The sequence below is a fragment of the Labrus mixtus genome, chromosome 9 (genome assembly GCF_963584025.1).
Source record: "Labrus mixtus chromosome 9, fLabMix1.1, whole genome shotgun sequence".
Taxonomy (NCBI): Eukaryota; Metazoa; Chordata; class Actinopteri; order Labriformes; family Labridae; genus Labrus; species Labrus mixtus.
The window spans coordinates 12,033,414-12,058,233 of NC_083620.1; the positions used below are offsets into that span (position 1 = coordinate 12,033,414).

The 24,820-nt window shown below is 39.1% G+C and overlaps 5 non-coding genes across 5 annotated transcripts; all 5 read left to right on the forward strand.

Moving 5' to 3' along the window:
- Positions 1-82: 82 nt before the first annotated feature.
- trnaf-gaa (transfer RNA phenylalanine (anticodon GAA)) lies at positions 83-155 on the forward strand. The gene has a single exon. It is a non-coding gene; the product is annotated as a tRNA-Phe (tRNA).
- Positions 156-499: 344 nt separating this feature from the next.
- trnaf-gaa (transfer RNA phenylalanine (anticodon GAA)) lies at positions 500-572 on the forward strand. Its single transcript has one exon. It is a non-coding gene; the product is annotated as a tRNA-Phe (tRNA).
- A 176-nt stretch (positions 573-748) lies between these two features.
- On the forward strand, positions 749-821 carry trnaf-gaa (transfer RNA phenylalanine (anticodon GAA)). Its single transcript has one exon. It is a non-coding gene; the product is annotated as a tRNA-Phe (tRNA).
- Positions 822-1,235: 414 nt separating this feature from the next.
- Positions 1,236-1,308, forward strand: trnaf-gaa (transfer RNA phenylalanine (anticodon GAA)). Its single transcript has one exon. It is a non-coding gene; the product is annotated as a tRNA-Phe (tRNA).
- A 1,027-nt stretch (positions 1,309-2,335) lies between these two features.
- On the forward strand, positions 2,336-2,408 carry trnaf-gaa (transfer RNA phenylalanine (anticodon GAA)). The gene has a single exon. It is a non-coding gene; the product is annotated as a tRNA-Phe (tRNA).
- The last annotated feature ends 22,412 nt before the right edge of the window (positions 2,409-24,820 follow it).

A 24,820-nucleotide genomic window follows, 5' to 3' on the forward strand; every position in this document is an offset into this window, starting at 1 on the left:
GATTCAGCAAAAACCTTTTTCTTCTCAATGTATTTTACTCATGAATATTGTGTTTGTCCACTGGTCCAATACACCTGTTTGTGCCGAAATAGCTCAGTTGGGAGAGCGTCAGACTGAAGATCTGAAGGTCCCTGCTTCGATCCCAGGTTTCGGCAACCGATGGTACTTTGTTTGGGTGCACAACACCTTGATTTCAAGATCTCCTTACCAATTGTAGTAAATGATTTCTAAAATAGGAAACTTGTCCATGATTCAGCAAAAACCTGTTAATTCTCAATGTCTCAGTTGGGAGAGCGTCAGACTCAAGATCACGGGTTTCGTCAAAAAATGGTACTTTGTTTGGGTGCACAACACCTTGATTTCAAGATCTCCTGACCAATTGTAGTAAATGATTTCTAAAATCCAAACCTTGTCCATGATTCAGCAAAAACCTGTTTCTTCTCAATGTATTTTACGCATGAATATTGTGTTTGTCCACTGGTCCAATGCACCACTTTGTGCCGAAATAGCTCAGTTGGGAGAGCGTCAGACTGAAGATCTGAAGGTCCCAGGTTCAATCCCGGGTTTCGTCAAAAAATGGTACTTTGTTTGGGTGCACAACACCTTGATTTCAAGATCTCCTGACCAATTGTAGTAAATGATTTCTAAAATCCAAACCTTGTCCATGATTCAGCAAAAACCTGTTTCTTCTCAATGTATTTTACTCATGAATATTGTGTTTGCCCACTGGTCCAGTATACCTCTTTGTGCCGAAATAGCTCAGTTGGGAGAGCGTCAGACTGAAGATCTGAAGATCCCAGGTTCAATCCCGGGTTTCGGCAACAAATGGTACTTTGTTTGGGTGCACAACACCTTGATTTCAAGATCTCCTGACCAATTGTATTAAATGATTTCTAAAATAGGAACCTTGTCCATGATTCAGCAAAAACCTGTTAATTCTCAATGTCTTTTACTCATGAATATTGTGTTTGTCCACTGGTCCAGTACACCACTTTTTGCGGAAATAGCTCAGTTGGGAGAGCGTCAGACTGAAGATCTGAAGATCCCGGGTTTTCTGCAACAAATGGTACTTTGTTTGGGTGCACAACACCTTGATTTCAAGATCTCCTGACCAATTGTAGTAAATGATTTCTAAAATCCAAAACTTGTCCATGATTCAGCAAAAACCTTTTTCTTCTCAATGTATTTTACTCATGAATATTGTGTTTGTCCACTGGTCCAATACACCTATTTGTGCCGAAATAGCTCAGTTGGGAGAGCGTCAGACTGAAGCTCTGAAGGTCCCTGGTTCAATCCAGGGTTTCGGCAACCAATGGTACTTTGTTTGGGTGCACAACACCTTGATTTCAAGATCTCCTTACCAATTGTAGTAAATTATTTCTAAAATAGGAAACTTGTCCATGATTCAGCAAAAACCTGTTAATTCTCAATGTCTCAGTTGAGAGAGCGTCAGACTGAAGATCTGAAGATCACGGGTTTCGTCAAAAAATGGTACTTTGTTTGGGTGCACAACACCTTGATTTCAAGATCTCCTGACCAATTGTAGTAAATGATTTCTAAAATAGGAACCTTGTCCATGATTCAGCAAAAACCTGTTAATTCTCATTGTCTTTTACTCATGAATATTGTCTTTGTCCACTGGTCCAGAGCACCACTTTGTGCCAAAATAGCTCAGTTGGGAGAGCGTCAGACTGAAGATCTGAAGATCCCAGGTTTTCTGCAACAAATGGTACTTTGATTGGATGCACAACAACTTGATTTCAAGATCTCCTCACCAATTGTAGTAAATGATTTCTAAAATAGGAACCTTGTCCATGATTGAGCAAAAACCTGTTAATTCTCAATGTCTCAGTTGGGAGAGCGTCAGATTGAAGATCTGAAGGTCCCTGTTTCGATCCTGGGTTTTGTCAAAAAATGGTACTTTGTTTGGGTGCACAACACCTTGAATTCAAGATCTCCTGACCAATTATATTACGTGATTTCTAAAATATGAACCTTGTCCATGATTCAGCAAAAACCTGATTCTTCTCAATGTCTTTTAGTCATGAATATTGTGCTTGTACACTGGTCCAGTATACCACTTTGTGCCAAAATAGCTCAGTTGGGAGAGCGTCAGACTGAAGATCTCAAGGCCCTTGGTTCAATCCCGGGTTTCGTTAACAAATGGTACTTTGTTTCGGTGTACAACACCTTGATTTCAAGATCTCCTGACCAATTGTATTAAATGATTTCTAAAATAGGAACCTTGTCCATGATTCAACAAAAACCTGTTAATTCTCAATGTATTTTACTCTTGAATATTGTGTTTGTCCACTGGTCTAATGCAACTCTTTGTGCCGAAATAGCTCAGTTGGGAGAGCGTCAGATTGAAGATCTGAAGGTCCCTCGTTCAATCCCAGGTTTCGGCAAAAAATGGTACTTTGTTTGGGTGCACAACACCTTGAATTCAAGATCTCCTGACCAATTATATTAAGTGATTTCTAAAATATGAACCTTGTCCATGATTCAGCAAAAACCTGATTCTTCTCATTGTCTTTTACTCATGAATATTGTCTTTGTCCACTGGTCCAGAGCACCACTTTGTGCCAAAATAGCTCAGTTGGGAGAGCGTCAGACTGAAGAGCTGAAGATCCCAGGTTTTCTGCAACAAATGGTACTTTGATTGGATGCACAACAACTTGATTTCAAGATCTCCTCACCAATTGTAGTAAATGATTTCTAAAATAGGAACCTTGTCCATGATTCAGCAAAAACCTGTTAATTCTCAATGTCTCAGTTGGGAGAGCGTCAGATTGAAGATCTGAAGGTCCCTGTTTCAATCCTGGGTTTTGTCAAAAAATGGTACTTGTATCACGTCCTATCATAGAATTAATTGTTATTCCATATCTAAATGACAAATAGTTTAATTATGTGGTTTAACTCAGATAAGAATATGGATCAATGAGCGCAAAAACACAACAACAAAGCTTTTGACCGTCAGTTGACTATAGGCAACATCTGACGAATTAGGTCCGATTATATAAACCCTTAGTCAGGGACATGCCTACTTTGGTTGAGGGCCAAAAAGGAAAGAAAAAAAAGAAACCTTGCACTTTTAATAGTCTTAAATATAATGCATTATTGATTAGTATTAATGAAGAAAACTCCTGTCTTGCACATTATTGTCATTTATCATGCTTTTGTTAGGCTGTAAATGTCAATATCTGACAGAATCCGGGAAGCTAATGTGGAATTATTAAATTGAATTGAATAAATATGTAAAAATAATCAAAGATACCAGCAATACATAGTGCCTTCAATTGAGAGCTCTTGGCTGTCAAGTGGGCTAAATATTGTGTTAAACTGCACTATTGTTGATATGCTACAAGCTTTTATTTGGTAGTACTTACCTATCAGTGCACCCTGCCTTGGTAGGCATGATAAACAACATGATGCTTCTTTGGAAACGTTTTGTTGCACTCTGCTCATTGTCTGGGAAATTTAGAGTACTACCCTTGTTTACCAATCTTTATTGGTGTGGTTGTCATTTGAAATAGTGAAAATAGTCCAGGTTAAAATGTCAGTATGTGGGTTTTCAGGTTTTGTGGAATACATATACTCTTTGTTTGTGTCTGCAGTGTATGCTTGTGGCACATGTGACAGGCTGTTAGTCTGTGTGCCTTAAACCTCTTCTCTGCCCTTCAACATATTCTTTGTATAAATGAAGCTCAGCACAAGTTCAAGCAGTAATACTTTTTCATACTCATTCATTCATGTCACTCCCTCTCTACCTCTCCCGCTGTCTTCATGCTCAGGTGATCAGCTGATTAGTGGTGTTTACTCTTTAAGTACTAAACCAACCAGATTTCACCACTACCTCTATCGACCAACCATCCTGCTGCTGTCAAATTTGAAAGTCTCTTCTCTTTATTTCTCTTGCTCTGAACATTTCTTATTTCAGTTTGATATCTGTGACCCTCCTTCACACCAATCCATCTCAACACTGTGCCGGTCTGGCTCCTCAGGAGTCCACTCCTTATCACCTCCTCCATCCTTCCTTCAACACTACTAACACCAGTGTCTAAACTCCATCAGGGAGATATCCTATCCTGCGGTTGGCCTCCCTACCCCTTTAAGTACAAGAAGACATCATGATGGATTCTAATCTCCAAAGTCCGTGGGTGGGACCTCACTCCCAGAATCTAAAAGCAACGTCCGCAATCTTGCTTGGAAGCTATGCTAACAGGCTCTGTGGAGAAAGCTGAGAAGAACCGACAATGGCGGAAAGAATGTTTTAACTTCAAACTGATATGGATGAAGGGGACTTTGAAGGTCTTGTGCTCGAATCGGATGTTTGTGGCTATCTCTTGTTTCATTGTTCGTCTATGGTTTAATTTATCTTGTTTTACTAAGGGTGACCCTCTCTCTTTTCTGAGCACTGCTGTCACTTAGTCTATCGTGTCTTGTGTTCTTGATTGTGTGTGTGCAAAAACAGGCAAACCCGACAAGTAGAAACAAAGTAAAGCAACCTAACCTATTATTAAAAGAAAAAGTGCTACATGTTTTGGATAAGGAGTATTCAATTATTTTCTTTATTTTTAGGCTTATGGTTCATATTTCTTTGTTGCTCTATTAGCCTGTCTCTATTTCTCATTGCATTTTATGGGTCTGAATGTTCATGACAGTAAGGACTGTGGGAGAAGAGTAGGGAGGGGTGAAGAGATGGAGGTTGAGGGAGGGGCAGTGAGTGGCAAGGGGGGCAGAGATTTGCAAACAAATTTAATAACTAGCCTGCAGAATAGAATCCATTTGCTTGCTTTAGAATTGCTCACCTCCCTGAAAGTGAGTGAGGAGTATGCACGGGGATATTGAAAAGAGAGAGGGCGGGGATGAGGAGGGAAGATGCAGTATTAAAGGACTGGAAAAAAATCTGAAACATGTCACATCAATTTCAGCCACTGCAGTTATCAGGGTGTTTGCTTTATACACTGGTGAAAGGCAGAGATGAGCCTGGGAGAAGGAGAAACACCCAGAAACACATCTTGAAACTTGAAAACTGAGAAAGGGAGAAAGTTGGGAAAGATAGCAACAGATAAAAACAGGAGGTATAGAGACAGAAAATCTGTGAGGGGCAGATGGAACTCGGTAAAAATGTTTATTTGAACAAAACTATTGGACTCCTAATCAGTCATTTGGTTTTAAAGGGCTTTTCAATAGGACTCATTACCAGAGATCACTTAGCTTTCAAAACCATTATGATAGTCATTGTGGTAGAAGTATCAAGGACTCAGTGTGATGCCTTAGTGCTGGATCATACGAATGATGTTGCAATCAGTGTTCTTTTTTTCTTTCCTTTATTCAAGGAATGGCCCTTAAAAGAACAGGAACTGAAATGAAATCAAGCAAATCAAAACACAGTATGCAACATTGTTTGCGACAACAGGAATCCTAAATAAAACAAGCCTTTCCCATTTTTTCTCATTTTTCTTTTGATCAACAACAGGAAGTTCTATGCATGCATTCAGACTTTTTTTTAAACTGCATTTTCACTACTAAAATTGTGTAATCTTTTTCACATTTTTTTTTTAAACTTTACACATTCAGCACTGACTGTTGCATGGCTATGGCTTGGGGTTTATCCGTGCTTGTGCCGGTCCTTTATCAGAGGTAGAGTGTTACTCATCCCAAAGATCAACACATAAAGGGACATTTTACCTTCTAACACAAATTCTCTCCTCTTTTCAATCTGGCCTCAGGTTACCTCATACCCTACTTTTTCCCCTCTTGAGTTTAATAATGGTTAACAAGAATACATTCAATGAGTAAGTGTTTGGCTTTGTCTTTTAAACTGTCTTTAACAAAAAATTAAAACAACTGAATTGTTTATTAAGGATCTCACTTTAAATACACTATGTTTGAAAGATGGAGGTTGTATTTCCATGCTCTCCCTTAGACCAAATCAAGCTTCCAAAACAAGTGCCCTCTTTATGTTTAACCTTCTAGTCTAGTCTGGTCAAAAAATGTTTTACAAATAAATATGATTTAATAAGGGCAGAAGATTTATCAACTATTTATTCACTGGCTGTTGAATGAACATCTCACAATGACAATCTCTCTTTACACTCAACAAACACATTCAGCACAATTTAAATCTCTAGTAATGGTGTATTTGGTCTGAAATAGAAGGCTGTAATTTGCTGCAATAAGATTATGGTATGCTGACAATAATTTGCAAAAAAAAATCCAAACCACTAATATCCAAAACACTACACAAAAACCCAGAGTATATGTGATTACTGCAGTGTGGATAATAATTCTGTTAGAAGGTTAAAACAGAGGTTTTAAGTTGTGCTGGTTGGCCTAGGGGTTAATTTGCATGCTCCATGTAGAGACACTGTATTCCTCAAAGCAGGCAGCGTGGGTTCTATTCAAGCCCTTGGCCCCTTTCAAGCACGTCATTCCCCACTCTCTCTCCCTGGTTTCCATTCTCTATCCACTGTCCTATATCTCTATTAAATAAACACAAGATACTTGTGCCCTTATGAAAGGATAAGCGCTCAGTGAAGAAACCCCTCATCGCATTACTTCCCTATGCCCAACTGATAAGCTACCAAATGGCAATTAGTTGCCACAGCAACCAAAACAGCATTGCCACCTGCACTAGACACAGGCAACATTTATGCGAGCTAGCCAGGTAGTGACAATACCAATACTAGCAACCCAACTGACTAAGGACCCAGCTGAAGTAGCTGGAGCTCTTAACCGATACTTTGTCGATTCTGTAGCAACTATTAATTAACTAGCAGGTTAATCTGTGCTTGGCAAACAAAACAGAGCCAGCTTTCCATTTTAGTATTGTTAGTGAATCAAATATCACATAAATTATTAGATCCCTCAAGCCATCAAAAGCAAAAGATGATTTTGGGATGGACACAATAATGGTTAAGGATCTTGGTTCAGCATTAGCCAAACCCATCACCAAAATCATTAATCTCTCAATATCACAGGGTGAATTCCCAAGGGTATGGAAATCTGCCGTTATTTCACCAATTTACAAATCTGGTGATCCCCATTCACCCTGCAATTATAAGCCCATCAGTATTCTTCCTATTATGTCTAAAGTTGCAGAGAAATGGGCAGCTGAGCAAATTATACGTCACCTGAACAACAGCTCTTATCACCTGCATCCAATGCAGTTTGGATTCAGATCCAACCACTCAAAAGAGACAGCTAATTGCTTCTTAATTGAAAAAATAAAATCACTGCTAGATAACCATGGCATTGTTGGTGCTGTCTTTCTGGATCTCAGAAAAGCATTTGACACTGTAAATCACAGGGTTCTTCTATCTAAGTTATCCACCTTTAATTTCTCTGCTGATGCACTTAAATGGGTAGAATCATATCTCTCCAACCACTCTCAAAGTGTGCGAATACTTAATTATCAATCTGGCGCCCTCTGCTTGTCCACTGGCGTTCCGCAGGGATCTATACTGGGCCCACTTTTTTCTGCTTGTATGTAAATGACCTGCCATCTGCGTGTCCTGAGGTTAACATTCAAATGTATGCTGACGATACAGTTTTGTATGTGCATGGTTTAACACTAGGACCGCCAACATTCTAGACCCCCCTCCAAGCGCTGCAGCCGTCTTTCAGACCCCATATGCAAATTCACCGACATCAGACTGGCCTTGAAACGCAGGTGTTCCTCTCTCTGTTCCTTTGCCAGCTCAAGAATGAGCATGTATCTATCTGTCTATGGTCTCTATCGATCTATTTGTATATCCTATCTATCTGTCACTCTTTGTTAAATTCCCGCGCATATATATGAAGTCTATAAATAGAAACAATGACTAATAAAAAATAAAACGACGCGCGAAAACAATCCAGGGAAATGTATCATTTTCAGCTGCCGTCAATATGACGGCGGCGGCGGTTAGAGGCATAAATGCTCAGAAATCTTGTGTATTTGATTTTAGTTACATATAGGCTTCAGAAAACATACAGGACACATATTTAAGAAAAGTCATAGGATGAGAGGCTCGTAGTTTTTATTTAAAAAGAGTTATTTGTATTATAAAAACCCAAACCGTCTTTTAGACGGTCTTGGCGGTTCTAGTGTTAACAAAAGCAGAAGTTGCTTCAAAACTAACAACCGCAATGGTCAAAATTACAGCATGGCTTAATCAGTGCTGTCTCCAACTTAACGTGTCTAAAACTGTTGGTATGTTCTTCACTAAAACAAATGACTCAAACAAAGATCCAGATATACTTGTGTCAGGAGAAAAACTACAGATTGTAAAATAATTCAAATACCTTGGCATTATACTTGACTCTAACCTGAACTTTAAAGCACATGTAAAAAAAAGTCTGTAAGCAAATTAAATTTAACCTTGCCAACTTCAGATTTATCAGAAACTCCATGTCCACTGAAGCAGCCAAGATGTACATGCATTCAATGATTTTCTCATCTATGACCTACTGTTTGACAAGCTGGTCTCAGGCAAGTCGGGTAGCTCACTCAATGTTTTATATGTGGCCTTGTGTAATTTGTACGTGTTTATTGTATATAGTGTTACATGTTGTCTTGTTGTGTGCATGTTACATTTACTTTAGTAGGTTATTGGATACGTGCTTTTACTAATACTTGTTTTTGTAGCTTTTAGCGATGTTTGAATTTGTTTTGTTTTTTAGGGAGTCCTTTATAAAATCTGGCCAGGGACAACAGATGAAAATTAGCCTTTTGGCTAACTCTGGCATATTTACAAAAATGTTTATCAATATGCAATGTCCCTGTAAAATAAATAATAATAATAATAAATAAATGAATAAAATAAACCACATGGCCCCCTATTGGCCCTAACAACTTAACCTTGAAGACTGATTGGCAGCAGGAGCCAGGACATTATAGGGTTTGTCAAGTCCTCCCTTGGGAACCTCCCTTCACCTGTGTTTCGTCCAATCAGTTCCACGAAATCTAGGTTAGAGTTAGTCAAGTTTATTTATGTAGCACAATTCAGCAATAAGGCAATTCAAAGTGCTTCAAGTTAGCTCCGACATCCGAGAGCCATCCCCCTCCATGCTAGCTCTCACTTCCCACTATACCCTTACAAAAAACTTCTATATCTTTCCTACCCTACCACATAGCCATAACAGTAGAAACAACATTGCCACCCCCAGACACAAGTTCCATCCACGCTGTGCAGCTTCTGGCCACAAAATCTGCATCTATGATTCCCCCCCCACACACACACACACACACACGCGCGCGCGCGCACACACAGGCGCACACACACACAAACGCACACACACACACACACACACACACACACACACACACACACACACACACACACACACACACACACACACACACACACACACATACACACACAGGTTGCACTAACCTCATACTTTAAGTAAATTTCTTGTTTTCTTTCCAAATAATAATAACATAGCCATAAGTAAGTAATCATCCTAAAAAAAATGAGATTTTCAGTCAAAAAAGTCTTATTTTGTCAGCTCAGAAACAGAAAACTTGTAACTGTTAAAAATGTGAATTGAAACTGAAACTGTATCTGTGAAACTATACCTTCAATTTGTGCTATCGAAATATTATTGAGGCTTTAATGAATGTTGAGGTCTGGACCATATCCTGGCCATATTTACCTAAAATCCTGAGTAGTTATTTCCCAGCCTACTTTATTACTCCCTCTTGTGTAACCACAAATAAAGATTTTTTTATTGGTCAGGAATTGTTGCTGTTTGATTGGTTGGGAATAGCGATAGTGTCGCCAGTATGGTTAATTTCAGCTCTGAAATAATTTCAATTAGAACAAATGGCTCCTCTCTCTCTGTTTCTCTCTCTATGTCTTCCTCCTTGTCCCTCTCTTTCTCTCACTCTCTCTCACACACACACACACACACACACATACACACTGGTTGAGTGAGGGCAAAAAGATTGAAGTGTTACCATTAATGAGATATTAAAATGTCCCACTAATTAATCTCACTGATTACACGCAACTGTCATTGGATGGCAAGGTGACCAAAATATCTGTCTACAAGCCAACATACTGAGAGAGAGGAGCAATGGAGAATGAAGGAGCTACTCCTCGGGGGTTTGTGCCAGACCTTCTGTCACTTTAATGAACAGATAATCTATGCAAGATGTAAACATTAAAGATTAGATTGGCACCTTCAGATAAACATCAGTTCCCTTAACTAAATGGAAATCGATAGCCGGTTTGCAAGGAGGACTATTTGTAGTCCCACTGGGCTGAATAATCGGTATGCACACGTTCCACACGTATTGTTATTCAGAATCATGCTTCTTTCAGGATTGCCTGTACCCACAATATGTGACAAAGTGGAATTTGAGTCATAGCTGGTCCTATACAAGATTTCATCCCAATTTTTGTGGCTTGTTAAAATAACGGACTCCTAAAAATCAAGGGTTTTGTTCTATAACATTCGTGTTTTGATTTACCAGCTCTCACAGAGGTTTCAAAATGCATTTGAAATCTCCTCAAGTTAACAATCTCAGATAAACCTCTACTTCGCTACCTACTCATCACGACATGAGGAGCATCTCAGTTGAAAAGTGAACAGCGATTGGTGAAGTAAATCAAACAGCCAAAGAGCCCCAGCTATTTTCTTGGAGGTTGATGGAGAGAAGATAAGTATAGGGTGTTGTTATTATTTCAAGCATTTTGAATTTTCCATCCCAACAGTGAGTAACTCCTTTTCATTGTTAAATACTCCACTTTTCACTTCTTGTCCCTCCTTCTCTATGCCCCTTTATCTAACCCACCTTTCTCTGTTCTTTAATTTTCTGTGAGATTTCATTTCAATCAATAGACCAGCAGTTCAACATTTTCTGCCACATCTCTTCCTCTATTTTTGTCCTTTTTATTAGTTTCCCTCTGTCTAAAGATCAATAGCACACAGACCAATAATTGCACAGACCTATTGGTCGTTTTGCCATGTAAAAATGACCTGCATTCAATCAAGAAAACAAAATGAAAACAAGAGAAGAAAAAGCAAGCAATTGATCAATTGGAGGAAAAAATAAAAAAGAATAAAAGCCCTTAAGGTACACTTATAATAATCCACAATTATCGATGTTTCTATATGACCTAAAAAAGAATACAAGGCTATCAAGAATAGGAATCATGATGGTGTAGGACAAAGCAATTTACAGCATGCAGGATACAATTTTCAAGGAAAAGATTGATGGTGATTGGTGTGTAAGTTGGTTAAAAAGTCAAAACAAAGAAGAGGACCCAAGCACAGCAAATTAAAAAGATCTAATAAAACAAAGGGTTAAAAGGAAAATACTAAAGCATGCTTTATTTCATTGTCCAAGTAAAATGTTCAACAAAAGTTCAAACTGAAAAAATAATTCAAAGGAAAGACTAAAAGAAACACAATGGGAATACACAAAGGTAGACGTATGAACCATAGACTGTAAACCTAAAGGGACAAACCTATGGCATCAAACATCTGTTACTGCAGGGAGGGTTGGAGGCCCATCGATGGCTGTCATCATGCTGGAAATAATGTATCAAAATAACTTTAACCAACCTAACAATAGGCTGAGAGCTGGAGCTGAGGCGGGTTTTGAGCTTCTTGATAAACCGTTACACTGTGCCCTACTGTCAATCAGGTTAGCTCTTTTTTGTGAATAAGTCTTGTCCATTAAATCAAAACGGGTCAGTTATCAAAAATGTCCCTACCCGCACAGTGTGCCGATCAAGGCAAGAGCTAATCAATGACCTATTTTGTTTTTTGAACCAGGTTGTAAACATGTTCATTTTTGCTGTAAAAAATTGCTTTTTTGAATGGGATGTGTAAGTGACTCAGGTGCCTCTGCAGCCAACCTCAAGCGGACACTCGATGAACTGCAGGATTTTGCCATTTGGTATGAACTGACACAGAAGGAAAGGAACACAGAGACAGTGGGTAATCAAACACGTGAGACCAACAACACACAGGTGAGAACAATGAGGGAAATAAAAAAGGGAGGGAAATACACAAAAGAAGGAAGTAACACTAGGGACAAGATCTACAAAATAAAACAGGAAACACTGAAGACCTACAGAACAGTACACACAATGAGTGAGAAACACAAGGGAAGGAATAGACAAATTATAACAGGAAACACAAATAAGCAACAAAACAAGGGGAAAAACTGAACAAGAGTCAATTATAACGTATAGGGTAAGCAGTTTCTTTTGAAGTTGTAAAGTGACATTCTCATGTGAAGTTGGATTTCAGTATGTGCTGGCCATGGCACTCTCTGACCAAACAGCTAACATATGGACGCCGTATTGCATTGCACAGTATGCATGCATAGAAATGCAGGGTCATTATATGGTAAACACAGTGCCAAGGAAAGGGCTTTAGTGGGCTAAAGTATGTGTTGCCTGTGACCCCATCCACAGCTATACATAGCTTCTGTGCAAGTACTGTGGCCAACTTCTTCAAACAGGGACTGGGTCGACTATTATCTTCTGTACATAGTTCCCTCACCATTGAGATGTTTCTTAATTACTCACTTAAAAAAACTTTAATATGACTTTGAGATGATATTAAACATGTGAATGCTGTCATAATTTGTTTATGTAGATCCCATAATTCTTGTCCTAGAAAATAGAATGTGTCATCATCAACATCCTGGCATATCGGTAATGAAACAAAATGTGTCTCATTTTCTTCTCTTCATTTTCCACCATGGTTTATCATAATCAACACTATTGCAGGGCTTATGTCATGAGGTGAATTTGGCAATAAGTGATGACATTAATCACATTAGCGAGAAGTATAATGACGTATAAACACTATATTCACATAATAAGCCGAGTGATGTATGTCTGGTGATCTCATTCAGTAATGCAGACCTTGTTTATTTATCACTACAAGATAATAAGCACTGTAAGAAATTATACCATTCATCACTGAGATTATTATGACACTGATATTGATATTGTGTATCTTCATGCATTCCTGCTCGATGGAGTCTTTATTGGATTTATCTTGTGATGCCTTGAAAGGCCATTGCAATACAGCTTCTCCATTATAAAGGTCTACCAATGGTTGTTTTGTTATCTGATTTTTCATGAACCATCCATTCTTGGGCAAACATATAGAAATAGTTTTCTTCTGTATTTAAGCTCAAGTGTATCACATTTATTTAGCTTTGTGTATCCATTTAGATCCATATGCAAAGCTGTGGATAAGACTCTCTCTGTGGGAACGCTCAGCCTCTTTCTTGTCATCCTCCCTGGCTTTCTGGAGATTGATCAGTACCAGTCGCCTGGCTGACAGCTCCTGTATTAAATCTCATTTAGGAAACCTGACAATTTGAGAATGAATGAAAAACAAGGGAGACAAACAGAAAGGAAGGAGAGAGGGAGAAAGAGAGAAAGAGAAGGATAGTGTGTATGGTGGATGTGTTGATGGAGAACAGGGAATACAAAAGAAACCCAGAAAGGAGAGATGGTACATCTTTTGCCTTAAGACCTTGGTAAAAAAAAAAAACACCATGACTCTGCCAAGGACTTCAAGCTATGCCCTAGGCATTTAAGAAAACTTAATTTAGATTGGAGCTCTGCAGGATGGTATCTTAACAAGTTTGCATTAAAGTTTGGAGCTGTATTTCAAAAAAGATAAATAGGATAATATGGATACTAAATTTCAATTCTCAGCTTTAGTGGTTCAAGATTTGGTTCAAGTTTAGTGTTTTGGTTACCTCTCAGGATTCTCATTGTTCCATTTTTGGCTGCAAACAGGCATCTCTTTTCTGCTAGACACACTCTACAGATCGACTGTACTCTGTCTCTTTAGCCGCTAATAGCAGTAAGTTAAAGTTAGCAAATAGCCAGTGAACAAAGTGATGTATAGAGATGTATAGAGATGTACAGAGATGTACGTTTGTTGCCTTACAAAGCACCTGCTACATGCATTCACACCCAATATATGATAATACAACATGAGAACTTGATGTTGTGTGAATTTTATGTTTACATTGTGTCAAAAGGAAAATAGAAAATCACAATATTCAAGTCCAGAAGAAATGAATGGATGGATCAGGATTTCCTGATGAGCATAGAAGGACAGTTTATTTAAATGTGGCTGTGTGAGAGTTGGTAAGAAGCAATCTTAACCTTGTGTAACTATGTGATTATGAGACTCAAATGACTATCACAGTTTCATGAGTGAACCAGAAGTTGGCGTTTCAAATATCAAATAGCCACACTTGACATTTTTCATAATTGAAGGGTTCACTCAGTTGAATAAGCACACGAGTGTATCACCAACACGGCTCTGAAAACGAATGCCATATTTGAGCATAATGTCAACAAGTGGCCACTAATTAGGAAATTAATCTCTTAGTCCAGTTTGATATTTGAAAAATTCTGCTTCTCATGCCGGGCGTCAATTTGTTTCCAACGGGCTTTTAATGTCATGCTCTATGCTTTAAAAAAAATCCAACCAATAGGAAGAGGCCCACAAGATGAAGAGTGCAGTTCATCGCTACACAAGTAATTCATGTATAATGGTTTGTTATGATTCATTTTATGACAAGTTTTATCTTTTGTTATCAGAGAAGACCGGACAAATCAGCAGCATAAAAACTGAGGTGAACAGGTGAACATTTTAAATGGCTTGATTAATAAGAAATTATGCCTCACTGACATCTCAGATTTACAGAAATACTTTCCTGATCTGTAGACATTAGCAGCTAGCTAGCAAAACAGCTAACTTGGTAGTTTGGATTGCTAATAACAAAGTAGTTGACTCTAGTTGTGGTAAATATTAAATAGGGGCTCTCTTCATTGCTGCCTTGTCTCATTTACGCATGGCTGTGCTGTTTTTGCTAAATCATTTACTGCAGCAAAACAACATTCTTGCAGAAAGATCCCTCTCTTAGAAATTATTTAATAAGCCTCCCATGCCAGTCCTATGTTGTGTGTGTGTGTGTGTGTGTGTGTGTGTGTGGGGGGGGGGGGTTGTTTCATGTGTATGCATGTGTGTTCTTATGTGTGTTTCATTACCGTGCATCATCTAAGGTCTCACTGAATTCTTCATTCTTCATCTTTCATTAGCTGTCTGTGGTTTCATTTTTTTCCCTGGCACTCTTGACTCCAATTACACATACACCATCACACAGGCACAAATACTCAGAGACTTGATGCAGTTTTGAAATCACTGGGCAACAAGCAGCTCGCTAGCCACCTCTCTCAGCAAAGTGGAGGGCCCCTGCTGGGCCACTAGAGCATGCTGGGAGATTAAGCTGACTCTCCAGAAGAGTCGGAGCAGAAAATGGCCACCGCCCACATTCTTAGCTATGAGGGAGCATGTCAACTTTTTTACGTTTAAAAAAAAAACTTTCACAGAAGTGGTTAACTCGCTCACACTTCATTCTAGTATTTTTGTAAAACATCTCATTAAAGAAAGTGTTTCAGTATGTCTTTGTATGTGTACTTTGAGAAAATGTTTTCCTGTAGGGCCTACTTTTGTTCATGAGTCTTGCAGTGTTTTAAGCAATTAAATTGTTTGTATCTTACTCCTAAATTATGGTTTTAATTAAAAAAAGGAAAACAAAGCGTCTTGAATGAATATACTGTATGCACAAACTAGGAGCAAAAATAAGACTCCATCACAGAAACAAGTGCATATATCTTGACTTCAGAGTACAAGCAAAAAAAAATTAAATAAATTAAAACCGCAAGCGGTGATAAAGGGCCCTCACACCCCTCTGCATGTCGGGGGGTGTTGCGACCGCGGGAGTGCAGCAGCAGTGGAACGTGGCTAAGCAGCAGGCCGTGCAGTTCGATTCCTGTAAAAGTCGTAGTACTGGCATGTTGAAATAGGCAACGTAATGAAGATCACGTAACATTTTGACGTAGAGCAGTTCAGGCTGGCACTGTCATGATAGCTATGACATTTGGAGGAAATTGAGCATTGTATATAGGATGTAGTACTTACTCTTTGCAGTAGGGGGCGCTATTTGAGTATTTAGAAAAGCGCTATATAAATCTAATTTATTATTATTATTATTATTATTATTATTATTGTTGTTGTTGAAGTTGACTAATGTTATGACAATGTGTTCAGAGGCCAACCCTGATCAAACAAGTGAAATTTCAATCAGATCAGACAAAGTATATAGGATGTAGTACTTAGTCCTTGCAGTAGGGGGCACTATGGTTGAAGTTGACTTTTGTTATGTCAATGTGTTCAGAGGCCAACCCTGATCATACCTGTGAAATTTGAAGCAGATCAGAAAAAGTATCTGAGATGCAGTACCGCCTCTTTCCAGTAGGGAGCGCTATGTTAATGGCATAATTGTATTAGGTTAGATGTGATCATGCCAGTACAGACATTGTTCATGTGAAATTTTGAGCAAATCTGACATTGTATATGGGAGGTAGTACTTAAACTTTGCAGTAGGGGGCGCTGTGGTTACAATTTATTATTGCTATGTGACTGTGTTCAGAGGCCAACCCTGATTATACATGTGAAATTTGGAGCAAATCTGACATTGTATATGGGAGAAAGTACTTATACTTTGCAGTAGGGGGCGCTATGGTTAAACTTTATTATTGTTTTGGGTTGGTGTTCAGAAGCCAACCCTGATTATACCTGTGAAAATTGGAGCAGATCAGACAAAGTATATGAGATGTAGTACAGTGTCTTTCCAGTATGGGGCGCTGTGTCAGTGGCCCAATTGTATTAGGTTAGATGTGAGCAGGCCAGTACTGAGATGATTCAAGTGAAAATTGAATAAAATGTGAGATTTTATATGGGAGGTAGTACTTACTCCTTGCAGTAGGGGGCGCTATGGTTAAAGTAAATGATTGTTATGTCAATGTGTTCAGAGGCCAACCTTGATCATACCTGGGAAATTTTAAGCAGATCCGAGAAAGTATGTATGATGTAGTACTTAGTCCTTGCATTAGGAGGCGCTATGATTAAACTTTATTATTATTTTGTGTCACTGTGTTCAGAGGCCAACCCTGATCATACCTATGTAATTTCAAGAAGATCAGACAAAGTGTATAAGAGTTACAGCCACTTCCTGTTTGATGGCGATGTGATTTGTGGACTTCCTGTTGAGTTTTGGGCGTGGGTTGAAGAGGCTTTTTTGTAGGTTTTTTCATGTTGGAAATGCATAGTAAAATTCAGAATTGTAGGTTCAACGTGCTGCTGGGGCTGAATGTTTGAAATATTGTAGGGGGCGCCACTGAGCCATTAAGCCATGCCCACTCACTTAAATGGTATAAGATGTTTGGGGACAGTACAACTATGTTAAGCCCCTGAAATAACTACTTCCTGTTTGATGGCGAGCAACTTGTCCGTATGGCGACAGCGTTGGACGTAGGCGTTTGAGCTTGTAAGTGTTGTATGGCCAAGGTGGTAGCATGGTCCACACCAATTTTGAGGGGAAAATGAGCTACCGTGTAGCAATGGCTAATGCTAATTGAGAAGCAGTAACTTCCTGTTGTCAACAGGTGGCGCTGTGACTAATCAAAAAATGTAAATCATGGATGTGTTCAGGGCGGGTCCCATATCATGCATGAGAAATTTTAATATGATTGAACACTAGATGGCAGAGAGATAAGCATTTACTTTTTTGGCAACTTGCCAAACCGCTCTAAAAACTTAAAACACACGCCATGGCCACGCCCTTTGACGAAATAACATGCAGAGCACAACGAGAGCCTGTCTAGAACGCACTGACACTGAGATTGCGTCGATCGGATGAGCGCCCTCGGGTAAGTGCGTTGAAATAGGAAGGCTGAAATCGGTGATTTTGAGCGATTTTGGGCCATTATCGTGAAATTCAACTTTGTGGACTTCCTGTCGGGTTTTTTGAAACGCCGCAAGAGGATTTTTAGTCTGTCCCGAGAAGCTTAATATGCGTACCAATTTTCGTGAGTGTACGTGAAAAAAGCCTTTATGGGGAGGCCATTTTGAAAATTTCAAGGGGGCGCCACTGAGCCATTTTGCTAAACATTTTCACGAAACCACCAAAATATCAAATTTTTCGCGAGACCTGATGACCGTGGAAAGTGTGGTGAGTTTTCGGGCACGTTCAGGCCCTCAAAAGTGGCCGCAAAGAGGAGGAAGAATAAAAAGAAGAATAATCGCTAGGGTTTCAAGAGGGTCCTCGCACGGTTCGTGCTCTGGCCCTAACAAAAAACTGCCGGAGACAAGACAGGAGGGGAGGGTATTTTTTTTTTTTACCAGAATTTCACTGTCACGTCACAAGGAGTGCAATTTGAAACAGAGCATTTTTCTCTGTGTTGTCAGACCACAAACAAAGGACTGGAGGGGTTCATTTCACATTTTGTGGGTCGGTAGACACTCAGGTTACCCAAATATATGTTCAAAAACACTGTACAAGTGGACTTTGACGTATTATGTCCCCTTTAAAATGTTGAAATAAGTGACAATTAAATGAATAGCTGTTATTACAGCATCATTTGTTCAGTATCTACTGCAGTAAAGACCCACTTATTTTCTCTCAAACAAACATGCATCCTTGCACACTTGTCTTTTCATAATCGCAGGTCTTCCCTCCGGGAACTTGACTCTCCTGGTATGATTCACTTGTGTAACACAGTGGGGTTCACTGGTCCATTTTCCAGCTCACAAAGCAGGTGTGGCAGAGCAGCAAGCACATCTGCTCGCTTTACAGCTACAGTGTGTTATTATATGACACTTCATTTTATCGTCCCAATAAAAATTATAAGCAATAAAGTGGCCCATCATCCTATAAAATAATAAAATAAATAAAGACAGGGAGACATGTTGCATGAGGGCTTTAACACGAAAACACCAAATGCACATGCACATGTACCAGCATGGGGGAATGTCAAATGTTCAGGTTGTCCACATATATTTTAGGTTTTTGTGTTTTCATTGTCCTCCACTTTTATTGTGTTTTGTGCTGACACCTCAAACCTCAGCTCCCCTTCTTTGTGCCCTTCTCTTTCTCTATTCAACCCAACCCCCCGGACACACACACGCATGCGCACACACACACACACACACACACACACACACACACACACCTTTAAGATATATATATATATATATATATAGGGACTATGGCTAATGACAGATAGAGGTAATCAATGCACTGCACGACTCCTGCTAAGCCCCCCTATCCTATTCTCATGCATTACTGGCCTGTCTCCTTCATTACCTATTCAACCTCTCCGGTTCGCCGCATGGCTAATCCTTTCTTTAGCTTTCCATTCCTCTCTCCCTCTGTCCACACCTTATTTTATCTCACCATCCATTCCCAAAACGCACTTCACCCCGCCTCTTATTTACTGTAATACCCCTCTTTGGTTACTGCTCTTTGTAATGTGTCTCCCACAGCAAAATTGCCCTCCAACCACAAGCTATACCTGTCCTTTCCTTTTTCATTACAAGCAGGACACATTGAGGGCATTTTTAATCCCAAACCTTTCCTTATTGGTAACAATGAAATATATAGTCCTACATTTTGGTGTGCTTTCCCTGTAAATGCAAAGGGATGATGATTTAGTCCATGTCCATCTGTTTAAAGCTACATCTGTATATATTTTCTCTTAAATAGTAGTATAATCAAGCTCCAGATGATGCTGTAAAGTGCAAGTATCCATTAAAGAGTATAATTATCTGTTTGTTTCATTGGAACCTCATCTCAATGTTAAGTCATCCATGGTGTGTGCATGTTTGTGTTTGAGCAGTGTACCCACCAATGTATATTCAAATATTTGTAAGTTTTTATGAGGTCATTATACTATCTCTAATGCTACATTCTCTAATGATAATAATGTGATATTATCCCCACAGGAGAGGTGAGTCATCATGTTTTATTATACACCACACTCCAAACCATTACAAGAATTGACACCGTAATTGAACGGCATATCCATTTTCATTTGCAGTTTTTACGACTACTTTATGATTTTATTGCCAGTTCATTCAAGTGATCATTATCATCATCATCATCAGTTCCTTCTGGGACAAAACTCTGCAGTTCAGACAAACACGGGTAAACGTTGTTTATTTTAGTTTGCTTTTATCAAGGTCAGCTTATTGCTAATTCTATCTGCTCTCGTTCTATCCACACTTCTGTGTTTTCCTCTCTTTGGGACGCACACAGGTTAGCAGAAACACTGGTACAGCGTCAAAGCCTATGATAATGACAGTTTTCCCTTCTGCTGTGCCACAACCATCTGGTATATCTTGAGAGGGAAACTGTGACACATACACACTAACACTAAAAAAAACACACACCTTGCGACATTGGTCTCTGCAGGTTCAAGGCAGGCATGCTGTTCATCAGTGTTCACAATCTGTTTTCTGGTTTAGGCCTCCTACCCAACTGTTACCCAACAGTATACGCAAAACAGCCCACACGCCAGGAAAGGACCACAAACCTGAGGAAATATGCATCCAAAGCAACATGCATCAAAACAAGATGTTTGGACTGGAGTCCCGCCAGCAGACTCACTGAGCATCACACCATAAGAAACACGTAGGAGTGAAGGAAACTCACCACAAAGCACATTTGTGTAGTCATAATCAATATATAGATTATCCCAACTCTGCTTCCTGTTTGTGTGCAATATGTAATCATTATGAAAGTTTCACATTACTATATAAAACATTTTTATAGTGTATTTGTACTTTAACAGAAAAAATACAAAATAATCATCTTATGGTGTAATTAAAAACATGATGCTTAACTGGGTTTATGTCATGTCTTATTTTATAAGCAGACCAAATTGCAAAAAAAAAAGGACAAAACTTTCTTAAAGACAGAGCTCTGTATCTCAATCTTTCCAGCTGCTAAACCCACTACCTTCTGGACTGGGGCTAATTGTGTGAGTCTGTGTGCTGGGGGAGATAGGGACACGTGCAGGGAATGAGGGGTAGAGGAGAAGAAGGCACAGAACTGTCAAATTGAAGTAGTTTTAATTATTCCGTCTGGGGAAAGGATTGCTTAAAACAATGTTGTTCAATTGCAATATATAATTGTACAATTTTATTTTATTTGTCTCATGTTGCCTTAATTAAGAGCAGATACTGCTTTATTAAGAAAGCTGTGTGTCCCAGGATCAGGAGTCAATTTAACGCATGAGCAGATTAAATCCTGTTTGCAATAAATTGCACTCAGGGCTTTCATTCTTGTCAGACAGATTTGTGCTGATTTAAACCTTAACCAAACCAGTGTGGTTAAATTCACAAGGTTCCATGATGCTCATATTGCTCTCATTAAGATGCAGTGGCTTGGCAAGCACAAAGAAATAATGTGACAAGAAGATTATCCGAAACATGGCCTTTTGACAAGGGAGCACAGATGAACTATTCAACAGCCTGAAATCATGGAGGAATGGTAAAATCACGACAGTAACTACCACCCGGACAAGGTTAGCAAGTAAGACAAGCTGAGAACATGAACTTGAGTAGGTAACACTTTTTCTTAAAGGCCCAATATGCAACATTTGGAATAGCCTATATAGCTAATTCAAATACACTATGTATATCCATGGTGGAGAGTTAATCTAGACTCAGATCAAAGCCTTGAACTTGTCACTTGTAGGCTCAAACATGTTACTTACATGTTTTTGTGGCGTGAACCCCCTTTTTTTAACCGTTAGCCCCACCACTACTTGGGGGAACAGAGACATCCCAGCTCAATGTGAGGAGGGGGCATAATGATGGAGTGCCGTCTCAAGAGTAAGATTTAAGGAGAACAAACAGACTTTCCAAACCCATTCAACTCTGCCGCTCTCTCTCTATCTGACAGACAATGGCAGGTGAGGCAAGAGGGACGGGGGAGGGACGGGGGGGGGGGGGGGGGAGCTGAGGGAAGAAGGAGGTGTTTGTTTTGGTCCGCAGCAAATAGCAGCATTCGTAACAAAAACCTGAAGGCCTCTCACAAAAGTAAATAGTCCTGCATGTATGACACAAACAGTTGAATAATGGCCCTTCATTTAAACCGTGTGTGTATTGTGCCTCTTGAGTATTTCAAATTATTCCCAAGATGCAGCTGTGCCATAAATGATTCACCAGATACATTAGAACTTTATTACTGCAGCTTGAAATGACATGCCTCTACAGTTTGTGCGTGCACTTGTGTGGAATATTTGCCTCATATTTTAACCCTGGGGTGCTAAGGTTCAATGGGTGCATTTAACAATGAGAGTGATGGGTCTCTAGTGGGTTGTCCACATCTATGAGCAAATGAAGACTAGCCTTTTGTGCCTGTTTTCTCTCCATAAATGTTGCCACTGAGCATAAATCCGATTTATAACACAATTTATTATTTTCTCTTTAAATAAATAAGACAAAAAACAGAGACTCATAACCATCAGTAAAAAAAAAAGTAATACTAATATGGAGCCCTTCCACGCCTTGTGCTTCTTTTGGGGCAGGAAAATGCAACAGTTGCATGATACTACCAGAGCTCCTCTACAAATGTTTTCCTATATTGCAAGTTTATTTTTTGTTCCAAATCAGACACTGATGGTGCAGCTCTGGTGTCTTACCTCTATAGCCCCCCCAGCTGACTGCAGTTTCTCTTGCCATAAACTCCCTGCAAAATCAAAATCTATAAACAGAATTAAAAACATGTAAAACAAGGATTTAATGCCACAATATAGCTCAGGCAAGGTCAGAATGAGCCTCCAAATGTGGACATTTATCACATATTTGATAGCTGAAGACAGAATAAAGACTATAAACTAGCTAATATTTCCAGTTGATGTATGCCCCATGTCCTACAACAGCAATGAAGACACTGCCATATTTATCACCATTAAACTAATAAAGCAGAGCATGGTAAACATACCAGCTATAATGAAGACTCACTGAGATAGATGTGCTGTTTCGATCTATATGAATCCATGTAATTGAATGCCTGTGTATGTTTGTCTTGTTTGTGTAAATGTGTTTGTGTATTATTATCCACTGTCACATAAAGAACAGTTGACTTAGATAATAGGAATTAAGTTGAGTCTCTGCAAATATCATTACACAATATGATCTAGACATGCTCTTTATGTAGAGTGTCATGATAATGGATTGATTGGCTGAAGTCAGTGGCGATTCTAGATTATGTTGGGGCCCCACGGAAAAATAATTGGGGTCCCTACAACCCGCATTTATCAACATAACGTCTGCCATTGTCCCAAATTTTACTCCTCTTCCTCTTTTCTTCCTGTTCCCATTTTCTCTCCTATAGACAGATAGTTCCTCTTAATTTTTCTTGGTTGACTTTCATTGACAAAGTTTGGTTTCAAAGCAATAAAGCAGGCCACGCTTGGCAAGGCAACGAGTGTGAATTATTTTAAATGGGGCCCCCTTAGGGAGGTTTCCTACTGTTGTTGCAAAAATGTGCACATTTTGGACCACTGCTGTCCTCTGACTGAAGTAGATGTGCGTGTTGCTTTGTATGTGTGTGAGACATTCTATGATGTGAACTGGCAGTGGCTTTCTCAACTTTTGCTTGATTATGATACTTTGAATGTTTGACTGGTTGATATTTATTATATAGCTGTTTACAACAGATGACAATAAAGTGAGAGTGTGACACAAGCATTGAAGTAACAGAAGGTATACATCCACATTAAAGTAACAGAAGGTGAAAAAGATTATTTAAGTATGATTATGTAATAGCAGTTGTACAGACAAGAAATTGGAAAAAGCTGAAGGCAAAAGCTCGGCCGCTTAGCCAGACTTCTTTACTCAAGAGCTTAAATTAATTAAAAGGTTAAAAAATGTCACTTGGTGAGTGAAAGGCATTTTTCTCTTCAGCATACAGTGCAAAGTGAACTCTGTCGATACATGATTGCTGTTTTGAAGACTCACCTAACAGTGTGGCTTTCAGAGAGAAAGTATCCATGATATATTCGAACTGTTTAGTATTTGCCAGCTGCAATTATTTTTGAAACCGAAAAAAAAGAAACTCCTGTCGGTGTGACCCTGAAAAAGAAATATGCAGGCAACTTATTAAATCACTTTTACCACAGCTCCGACAATAAAACAACTAGGAAAATAACTTTACATAATGGAAGATCTATTCTCACTGAAACCTAGAAACAACCTTGAAAGTCAGAGAACCATAGTACTGTCTTGAGCACATTTAGCAGAAAACTTAAAAAACCCACCAAACATTTCAGCACATTTTCTCCTAAAGGAACTGTCCCCTCCTGGGTTATTGATTTAGTGAACTGGCTGACTAAAAGTAGGAAACAATGATAATACAAACTAGTGGAGCAAAGAGAGGACTATACAACAGGAAGAAGTCAAAGCAGTCATACGTCAAATAATATTTGTATATACAGGGATTTGAAGCTGATCAATCTGTTTAAGAACAAAGACACTGAAAAGGACGGCCATTAAATAAACCCTCTCTGTCTCTCTTTGTATCTCTCTCACACACACATACAATTACATTCATGTTCATGAAGACACTTTTGTTGCTCAATTACAGCTTCTTCAATACCTTTGTAGGCAGACCCACTCTTCCTAATGACTGTGCCCCCAGCCGATGGTCGTGACAAAATGTGCATTACATTAGCAAGAGCCATTTGTGTCCAATGTGTGTGCAATTCCCTATCTGTGAACATCAGTCAGTGTCCTTTCCTATTCGTATGTGTCTTCTTCTTTAACATAGTTCACAATCACAGAGCAATTTTCCAGCACTTCTTTGTCCTTTGACCTCAATTTAAAAAACACTACAATGTCCAACAACAAAATCAATAATGATGAAAGACTGCATGGGTCATCACATGCTTGCCCTTTGGTGACCATATTATCTCCTCCCCTT